Source organism: Fundulus heteroclitus, chromosome 19 (assembly GCF_011125445.2).
Source record: "Fundulus heteroclitus isolate FHET01 chromosome 19, MU-UCD_Fhet_4.1, whole genome shotgun sequence".
NCBI lineage: Eukaryota > Metazoa > Chordata > Actinopteri > Cyprinodontiformes > Fundulidae > Fundulus > Fundulus heteroclitus.
This window is the reverse complement of record NC_046379.1, coordinates 3,042,922-3,053,653: the sequence shown is the minus strand read 5'-3', so window position 1 is coordinate 3,053,653 and position 10,732 is coordinate 3,042,922.

The window sequence follows — 10,732 nt, the reverse complement described above, 5'->3', positions numbered from 1 at the left end:
AGTATTCAGTTAGAAGGCTACTCAAGTATTGAGTGACAAATTAACAGCTGATGATTTAACATTTAAAAATGATGTTATCAGATTGACAAAAATATAAGGTTATGTGCAAATTCTGGTATTTTAAAGACAAAAATGAAAACAATATACAAAGAATAACATAATTTTAAAATAACAAATTCCGACTGAAGAAGCACTTTTCTAAATATTTTTTTCAACAATTTCAAAGCAATTCTTACAGCAGTTAATGTTTATGCAGTATGTTAGAACAATGCAACGTTCCTCCAATGACAATTTCTGCTGTTTACTGTACGTTCATTTGACCTCCAAATGGTTCAATGAGCTCAGCAGATAGAAAATAGCATTAAAATAATAAAGCCCATGTACAAATACGAAGTCTCACTTTAACATAAACTCTGGGTTTTTGTCTCTCTGGTGCTTTTCTGGTTAAAAGAAGTTTGTTATTTATTATGAAGTTACTCACAGCGGGTAGAGTAGCCAGAAATGTTACTTCAACATATTTTTACTCAAGTAAAAATAAAAGGTACAGTGCAGTAAAATCACTCCTAATATTTATTTTGCTCAAAAAGTTACTCAAGTAATTGTAACTGAGTAAATGTAATTAGTTACTAAGTGTAACTAGTTACTACACCTCTGGTTATAAAACAAGAAGTGAAGCTTTGAACGTCTCACACTTTCTGTCATCCAACATTACCAGCTTGTTTTTTGTACGCTCAGTTTTTCAGGATATCGCCATATCCACTTGTGGTTTGGGATTGGCCACAGGGAGCTCAGAGGTGGCTTAGCCTACAGAGGTGTATGACGGAGATATTTTGTTAAAAGAGGTTCCTGTTGACACAACAGTTACCTAAACTGGCAGCCTAGCAAAGACAGCATTAATCAGAAACGCAGCCACGATGCCCACTGTGACTCTGGAGGAGCTGCAGAGATGTACTTCCTTTAGGGAAACAAATACAGCCATTACTGAAAGAATGGTAAATCAGAAATTGTGCTTCTTGTAAAAAAGAAAGAGGGGTTCAAGTGCACCATCCTTGTGCTAAAAGTGAAAACTATGTAAAATCTGTGTCAAAATGTAACTTTATTCGGAAGAATAAAGAGAAAAACCTCTGGAGGGCAGTTTTAAACTTGTCTTCAGAAATACAAGGGGGTTCAGGGTTAAATACAACTTAGATCTTTCTAACCTATCTGGCTAAAGTTATCTTCTAGAATTTAAAGGCTTCTCAAAACATTTAATTTTATGGTTCTGGTAGAAAAACATGCCTGCAAGCTGACTTCATGTCAGTGTAAAACTATCCATTCAAAAGATGTAATCAAAACGACAAGATAAATCCTGTTACTTTAAATTCCTGGCTGTGATTGGCTAAGCCCTGATTCAGAGGGAATGCTTCTCGGTACAATTCACTTATCTTACTGGTAGCATCTGGGCATTGAGATGATAGAGTGGATGTTGTCCAACATGGTACCGTGACAAAGTCAACACTCTACAGTAGTTTTCTCCGCTCAAGGACACCAGCTCTATCCTTTCTCTCTCTCTTTGCGCTCTGTTCATTAATTTTAGGCGCAGCAGTGACCAAATACCAGAGCAGAACAACAACACGCCACGACGGTCTGAGACTACACGGCCACGAGTTAGACAAGCGACAACTCAAAGCCTGCTTTGTGCGTCATTGCCATGTCCCGCTCGTTTTATGCTGCTGTACTTAAATTTGTGAACATCCAGAGGTTTTTCAAAGAAAATTCAACACCTTCTGTGCCTTGAAAAATTATTCAAACTCCTTGAACTTGTTCACATTGTTTTTTTTGTTTTTTTTTCAGATTTAGACCACACTTCAATGTATGTTTTTGTGATTTTATGTTATAAACCAAATTTAAATGGTGCACCATGGTGAATAGAATGGTTGGTGGTTTCCAGGCTTTCTGTAACATCACATCTGTAAGTCTCTTGTTGTATCCGTACGAGCCTTGCCCATCTAGAAACAGAATTATTTGCCGGTTCCTCTTTGCAAAATATCTCAAACTTCGACAGGTTGAATGTCTTTCATCTAAATTCAGCCCTGGCTACATGTCTGGGGTTGCTAGTAAATAGTACTTGAGTTATTATATTTAAACAACACCTCTGATAGATAAAAAAGTCAAAATCCAAACAGCTGATTTCTAGAAAAGCATTTATCTAACAATTATGCATCACTTTCTGCTGGTCCATCTCATACAATCCTAATAAAATAGACTTCAGGTTGTAGTTGCAGTGGTATAAAGTGTGGAAAGGTTAAAGCAGAATGAGTAGCTTGCATTTGCTGCCATTCATTACCTTTGCAAAATGAAAATCATAATAATTTTGAAACTGCAGATGACTTTGATAAATGATTTGCAGATGTATATAGTTTATTTGTCTCCCACAGGTCATTTTGTCTCTGACTGCATTACCAGACACTTACCAGACACACAATTAATCATATGTCTGCTTTGGATGTGGTTGGAAAGTGTTAAAGGGGGACATATCATGCTTTTCAGTTCTTCCTTTTCACATTGAAATTATTCAGTTGTGGTCAAAAAAACCTGGAACTGCTGAAATACTCGTTAATTTATCGCAGCATTTCCCCTTTTTGCCCCTGTTCTGAGGTGCGTCTTAGAGCAACTTGTTTTGGTGCCGTCTCTTTAAATCTAAAGGAGGGGCTAAACGCCCCGCCCTCCTCCAGGGCGGAGAGCATTCCGCTCCAACCCGTTCGGCCATTTTTGCAGTATGCAGGGGAACGGTGTAATGAACAACCGATGACATATCCACTTGTAGCTTCTGCATCTTTCAGCTTGGACAACAAATTCACTCTGAGGAATAAAAATGACGGATTTGCAGGACTGGTAGGCTGGAAGTCCATGACCTTGTTTGTCTGCTCCGCAGCAGATAGTGCGACGTAATTGTTAAAAAAAAAAAAAAAACGTAATAGAGAACACAGAAAGATGAAAGGCGTGGAAGAAATGACCCAAAAACAATAAAAGATATCTATGCAGCACATGGAGAGACTACATTCAAATTGTCTGCAATCCTAAAGACTCCAAGCACACAACAAAATACATTCAAGTTCTAAAAAATAGATTTTGCATGATTTTAGACGATCAGTGTTCTGTAAAGAGTTTCTTTTGGCCAAAAAGTTAAATTTTTTTAATTAATTTTTGAGATCTTAATATCTGAATATTTCCATTTTTTTAATGATGTCTTAATATCGTACTGGATGCATGTCATAAAAAACAAACATTTGCATATGTGTAAAATGTTTACAGCCTAAAGAGCCCTTCCCGTTATCCTCCACATTGGTGAGATGGTCTGTTACTGTTGCACAGCTTTTCATTTACATACGTCATGTGACGAGAAAACGGAGAGGAAGATGCTGATTCCTTGTTTTTCTTCAGCCTTGGCAGATATCGGCAGCATCTTTACAGCCGTGCTATCACACACAGTGAGCCACTCATCTGCTTCATCAGCTATCCACCAAAGTCCGGGACAGGTGCCGGCGCTGTTGTGTTTATTCCCTGGATCCCTCCAGCACAAAACTTTAATATTCATGCCGGCCGATAAAGGGAATTACTTCTTGATTGCTTGGAGGAACACTGATACATCTGGGAGATAGAGAATGTCACCAGTTGGAGGATTCAGATCATGTTTTGAATTTCTTTTTTTTTTTTTTTTGGCTGGGCTGAACCCTCTTCAGGAGGAAAGTCTATTAGTTGCAGTCTTGTCTTATCTGACTTGGCACACATTTGTCCCTGTGAAAGCTCAAATTTGTCCTGCAATGCCAATAAATGCATGAGCGCTTTTATCGAGATGGAGAGATTTAGGAAGATTGGGCCATTAAATTCAGTGTATCCCTACACAGACATACAGACCACATTATACAGGCCAATTTAAACCCAACTTTCATCCTGTTGGAGTCAAATTTAAGTTTACAATGCCAGTTCAGAGAATATTATCAAAGGAAGCTCAGTCAGATGCACCAAGTCATCAGCATTTCAGCAATCCCTGATCCTCAGCAAGCGTGTGGCAGCAGTTGAAAGGAAAGGCTGACTTGTAACAGGAAGAAACTCCCAGATATGTGAGGGGCCATCTGTCCCAACAGAGCGGGGATTTGAGAAAACAGAGCATGCATACACACACAAACAATTCAAAATCTGTTAAAATGCAAAAGACAACTCTTACAACTTTTTCAACTGTTTCCAGGCTTGCAGTGCATTATATCTGAAAATGGCAGATACTGCATGCTAAAGGCATGAAAGAAAGAAAAAAAAGTTGCAGAGAGTTGCCAAAGAGTGAAGAAGTTACATTCTGAGGGCTAAAGTCGTCCGTGTATAACAGAATTATGACCCAAGGCGAAGTAGTAACAGCAAAGCCTCCAGCTGTAATTGGAGTTTGTAAAAAAAACTAATTTAGATGTCGATGTATCCAGTGAGGAGGAGGAGGAAGTAGGCAGACCCTACACCCTGACCTTACCAGGGGCAGAAGATCACATCCAGGAAAAAAAATATTCAGTATTCAGGTTAGAAATTGTCCTTCTAGTTCTGACTCTTTGTTAGTTTTATGTGTTAGCATGAAACAACTTTATATTCACAAATCAAGCAGTGATTACAGCCATAGATATGGATAGGTCTCAAGGTGTCATTCATAATATTAAAATATTCGGAAGGTTATGCTCGAAAAGCTCTTTTAGCGGTGGAAATGGAATTTTAAAATATATTATTTACCTTGAATTATGATTTCCACTTTCACATTTTTATGTTTCTGGCTCTCAGTTAGGAAACGTGTCCTTTAAGATCGAGACACATTTGCTGTAATTTTATTGGATAATAATAATAATAGGACATCTTCCTCTTTCAAGGTTCAAAACTAAAGTGTGACACATAGCGCTGCCGTCATTGTTCTGCCTGCGGCCGCGTCTGACCTGCACCTGTGCGGGCCTTTTCTTCTGACACCTGCATCTCTGGGTAAAGGATGACCTTCATTTCCGTAGACACACCGCTGAGTCCGCTCCCCCGGATTGGGCGCCCATTCCATTTCATGGTGCATCACCCCTGCACGTGATTACGCCACACTCTCAGGTGCAAAGGAGCAAACAGTTTGCCAAACTGATGTTCCTGTCACCCAATGTGCACCGCTCCCTCCGTCTGCTAACCATGATGTCGCACATATTTGTAAATTACCATTTCAGGAAAGGCGGTGGCCCCGCCCCGGACACCACTTCACTGGTCCGCAAAGCTTATGGGGAGCCGCAGCTGTTGCAGAGGGGAAGGGCTTCCTGCTTCATTTGCATTGTCTGAATGGAGATTAGAGCATTTTGATGTGGAGCAATAGCAGGTAACTTGTGATGATTTCAACACATTAGCCTCACATCTATGCAAACCCACCGCCACGTGAAGCCCAAATACTGAAATGAGAGAGTAAAATACGCGTTCCAACCAAACAGGGCAATTTATTTGAGAACGTGTGCTGCTTTTGAGTCAAGCAGAACAACTAAATGAAAACAAAAGCAAAGATGCAAGGGGTGGGAAGAGGAGATGATTTGATTACATTTGGATATGTGTGGTAATTAATTACTCATTAGTTGATGCTTTGAGCAGCTGAGACAACAAAATGAATGCTTCTCAGCAGCTCAGCAAAATTAGCGCTCACGCTCTCGCTCAGTCTCTCCCACAGTCCCTCACGTTCAGGCGCACCAGGTTTATTTTAAAGTCCCTCAAGAATCCCCGAAAAGCAAAGGCATCACTAAGCTAGTTTTGTTACGTATTTTTGTAGATGTTGCACTTCGGTTCCAGCTGTAAAGATGCTTCTAAGAATGTTTTTCGGCTATTTGAGTTTGTTAGGTCATGTTTTTTAAGAACATATACCAAAACTTCACCGATTTGACATGTTCACACACAGTTTTCATCAGCATTGCACATCTAGACCTGACAATGTTTGTCCGCTCTAGTTTCCAAAGCTCCTCCAAATCTGTCAGATTGTGAGGACATCTCTTGTCCACAGCCTTTCTCATCTGACCGCACAGATTTTTTTTTTTTTTTTGTCGAGTTTAGGACTCTGGCAGCTCATTTTAAATAGGGCTGCACAATAATCTAGTTTTATTACTTGTTTTAGAGTTTGTGTAATCAATACTTTTTTACCAGAAACTTTCAGGAATCTCACCATAACATTAAATAGCGGTCAGACTGTTGGTTGCGCTTTATGTTCAACAAGGATTGATATCCAACTCAATTAAAATATATTCTCTTGAATAATAATATTCTGATTAATAAAAACAGCTACATTCCTTGTTTTAAATAGTCCTTGTTTACCATAATCTTTATCTACAGGCCATTTTTGTTGCTCATGGTTATAATGCAGAGAAAAGTCTAAATTAAATCAGAATTATGGTTGAAATATAATTGCTGAAAAAGAAAATTCCTCTTCATCTTCACGTTTATGGTCAACACTAACTAGCATCAGGAGATCTTCATATTTCCATCCACTTTGATATAAATTCCTGTTTTATCTGAAGAAAAGCCATCCCAGATCATGATGCTGCCACCACCACGTTTCACTCCAGCCATCTTGTTCTTCTGGTGATGTTCAGTTATTTATGCGACAAACACGCCTTTAGGAATTGAGGAACAGGTTTCAGTTTGCCTTCATCAGACCAGAAGAGGTTTGACGTGAGGGCTGGGTGTCTTTTTTGGATTAAAATGCTTCTGTGTTGCAAACATACTCCTCAGACCAAACACATGGAGATTATGGGAGAATGTTGTCACATTAGGAACCAAATCAGCACCTGGCAGATTTCCCTACAGCTTCTACAGTGTTGCTGATAGCCTCTATCAAACACTCTGACAAGTTTCTTTCTTGTCATCGCATTATTTTTGGCCGGGGACCAAATTTAGTAAAACCACTGCCATCCCATGTTTTCTCTAATATTAATGACTGTTCAAAAGTAACAACACATTGTAGTTTTTGCCATTTTCTTCACTGTTTCAAAGCCAGGTCGACAATAAGACTGTGTTATGTACGCATATACTGTATATTTGTGAAGCTCTTGTTTAATTTTGACCATAGTTATGAGGTGTGTTGCTGCTGCATATTCACTTACATATGTAATAACTCCTTTTCTTGCACACATGAACATGGAGGCCTGTGGCTTGGCGGGTCAGTGTGGAGTCCTGAACTTTTCACTTGGGTCTCCGCTGGTTTATTCTGGACCGGAGACGCTGGCTCAGTAGACTGGATCCTTCAGGGCACCGGGGACATCTGATTCCTAAGCACTGAACTAAATGCTCCTGCATTATTCATGTCTATATCACTTTATTGCTGTGCAAGGTTTTCACTCAAAGTTTCTGCCGCACCATTTACTGTAGCTACCCAGTAGATGTTAACTGGCAAACCTTCTCCCCGCTGCTTTTCTCTCTTCTTTCTGCTCTCCTTTTCTTTCACTGATCCTTTCTTCACTGATGGCAGTATACAGTATTCTCAGAATAAGTGGCTCCCAAAGGCTTCTGTCTCACATAAAGAACATTTTATGTCTCAGTCGCTAAGTTACATATCAAACATTTGCTTCTATGCATAATATGCAAATTAAATGAAAAATGTATGAATAATAAAACATAAACTGTCTTTTACATGAATATGGATGATGAGCTCATAACTATTTCTCTTATTTCTATTTGTTGCGAGTCTAAATAATACAAGTACAAACTTTGCATTGCAAAATTATTCATACTTATTGAACTTGTGTATACATTTTATCACCTTAGAAACACAGGCCTCAGTGGATTTTATTGGGATTTTATGTGTCAAACTAACAAAAAAACATTTTTTTAAAATGTGTTTTGCAAAACAACATCTGAAAGGAGTGTTGTAGATTCGTCTGCAGCCCTTTATACTTTGATACCCCTAAATTAAATATTGTCCAAACAACTGCATTAAAAAATTTAGCTGATTAATTGACAGAGTCTGTGTGTAAATTATTCTCAGACTAAAACATTTTACTTGCACCCAGAACACCATGTGTATAAAAAAACAAAAAACAAACACTGCACTACATACACCCTGTAGACACCGTATGGAATATAGTGGTGGTAGCATCATGCTGTGGTGATTTTTCTCTTTTGCAGAGACATAAAAGTTTGTCCGAGAAGACAGGAAGAAAAATGCAGAACTATAATGAAAGAACATTTATTGAAAAATAGGGTAGAACAGTAGAACATCTGCCCTCAGCCTACAGCCACAGCAGCATTGGACTGCTGTAGAAATGGCCTAGTCAAAGTTCAGACCTACAATTTTATATACATCTGTGTTCGTAATATAATCAATCCTGAATTTTTTTTTTTTCAAATGGGTATCAAGGCGTATGTGATCAGTTGACCCACAAACTACCAAGTAAAAATAATCTTAATTTTTTTAATACTGACTCAGCAACTGTTCCAGTCTTTTGAAAAACTGAACCATCTGTCTGGGTTTTGAATTACACACCTTAACCTATATTTGGGACCGAGCTACATTAGAAAGTGTAATGCAGCTCAATATATTTCATTCATGTCAAAGATTCTATTGCATCTTTTGAGTTGCTGCAAAGCAGCTATAATCTCTTTAACTTTGTATCTTAGACCCATACATTCCTGGGTGAACGGTAAGATGTGGGCACAGATCAGACCAGTAGTATTTAAATCAAATGATTTCAGACGAGTGTTTGTGTTGGCTGCAGACGGGCATTTCAGCATGAGGGTTCATGGCTGATTGAATTGCGTTTTGGAGTGAGCCTCAAGTGGCAACTCAAGGAAACTGCACTCTTTGCTTGTTAGGCACTGGGGTTGTTATTTGGCCCAGATGCTGGTGCTGGGTTTGATTACATCTTGATAAATCTGTTTATGGTAAGAACCTGAAAGTTCGCTGCTTTGATGGTTGGAGTCCCAGTATGATCGTTATGATACAAGTTTAGACGTAAAAGCTTGGAGCCTGATTTCTATCAAGCCCACTCACGTTGGAGCTTTGCTCTTAGCCTGACAGCAACCACCTGAGGACTGAAAGCTAGCATTAAGTTGTTCTGATACATAAAGACCCTATTCAGGAATGCTGCATGTTTTTGTGCTCTTTGCAATGGAGTTTTGCAGTGTAAGATAATTTCACAGATCGGCAAATCTAGTTAATCTCCGTTCTGTGTCTAGTTGGTGCAAAGCAACGAGTGTGGAGATTTCCCAGCCCTAGCAACAGATAAACATCCTGGGAAGCAGAGGAACAGCAGCGCTAATTCAATAGAGAGACTGGGGCTGTGGAGCAGTGCTGACGGTAACATTGTATGACACAACATTTTGATCTGGAGGCCTTTAACACACGAGGCTTTTAGCCAAACAAAGACAAAATGTGTGTCTGTGCTAATTACCTGTATGAGTCAGGCAGGGAGCAAAGCTCCACAACTTCTAGCTGCATAACTCAAAGCTGCATGTGTTTGGTCAACACATCCAGCCAGTGTCCAGCCCTTACTGTGTTGTAGCTGCAGCCTGACGCTTCAGGAGGCAGTTTTGCTTTGATGAAGCAGCCTATGCACCGCTTCAGCTTTTCTTTTTAACCATTTGTCTTCATTTGGATCTGAACATACAAAGAAAAGAAGGGGAATCCCACTGGGAATGTCTGAGTCCTGCAAGTTGTGTAAGGAATTGCTGAACATGTTGGGTAACCGTTTGCAGATTAAATTACATAAAAATATATATTTTTTATGAACCAACCAGTTTCATAATCTGATGGAAAAACTTACCTGAGCGATGAATTCTTGATTCTTGCATTGAGTAATCTTTATCATGCCTTAAAAGAGAAAATGAAGGTTTAGGCGTACTTTGGATAGGATATATTTACCTGTACTAGAGAAAATCGATGGGAAACTTATAATGAATGTAAAGCACTAAATTTACTGTTAACAATGTTTAGTTTTATTTACTAAACCTGCTGTCACCTTGTTTCCTGTCCGTTCATGTATATAAGTATTACTGAGGTAGGACTGTTCGGAAATGAGGGAGAACATCAAATCCTTTCCTGACATTATCGGGTCATGGCTGCAATATTTAGGAAGCAGTTTCATCAGTGATGTGGCAGTTCCACACAAGGCGTGTCTGCGGGTCAGCACTCGTAGTGGAAATATTCAAGAAGTAACAAAAAGTTAGAAAAGTGTGACGTGGTATAGTCTGAAGAAAAAAAACGTACAAATACATTTGACTAATTCCACTCTACACACACTGCTACTGAAAAGGGAATTTATTGTTAAAATTATTTAAAGGGGTTGGTGGCCTGATGTTAACTTCTACTTTAATCTAAAAAGGAGAATTAATTAAACTCTCAGGACCACCTTGACTTGCCAGTCCTCAGTTCCAGAACCACTATTAAAACAGAACTGAACCCTTACTGTGGTCCAAAACCATGCATGCTGTCTCGCTCCTGGAAGGGACTGGATTTTGGCTCATCACGTTTCCACAGTCCCAACCATCGGGGAACTCTCAGCACAAACAGCTGTTCGTTTAGCTGGAAGGTTACTCCAGTAATGGCAGCAGGCGGTTCTCAATCAGATTGTTAGATAAAGAAAGAGAAATGTCTAAAGAAAAGTTAGTAGGTGACATTGTTGCTTGCAGGACTTTTACAGAAGATACTCTGTAGGTAACATAGCATGCAATGCAAACAAAAAAATTTTTTTCTACCAAACAGGGTGATCAGTCCTGG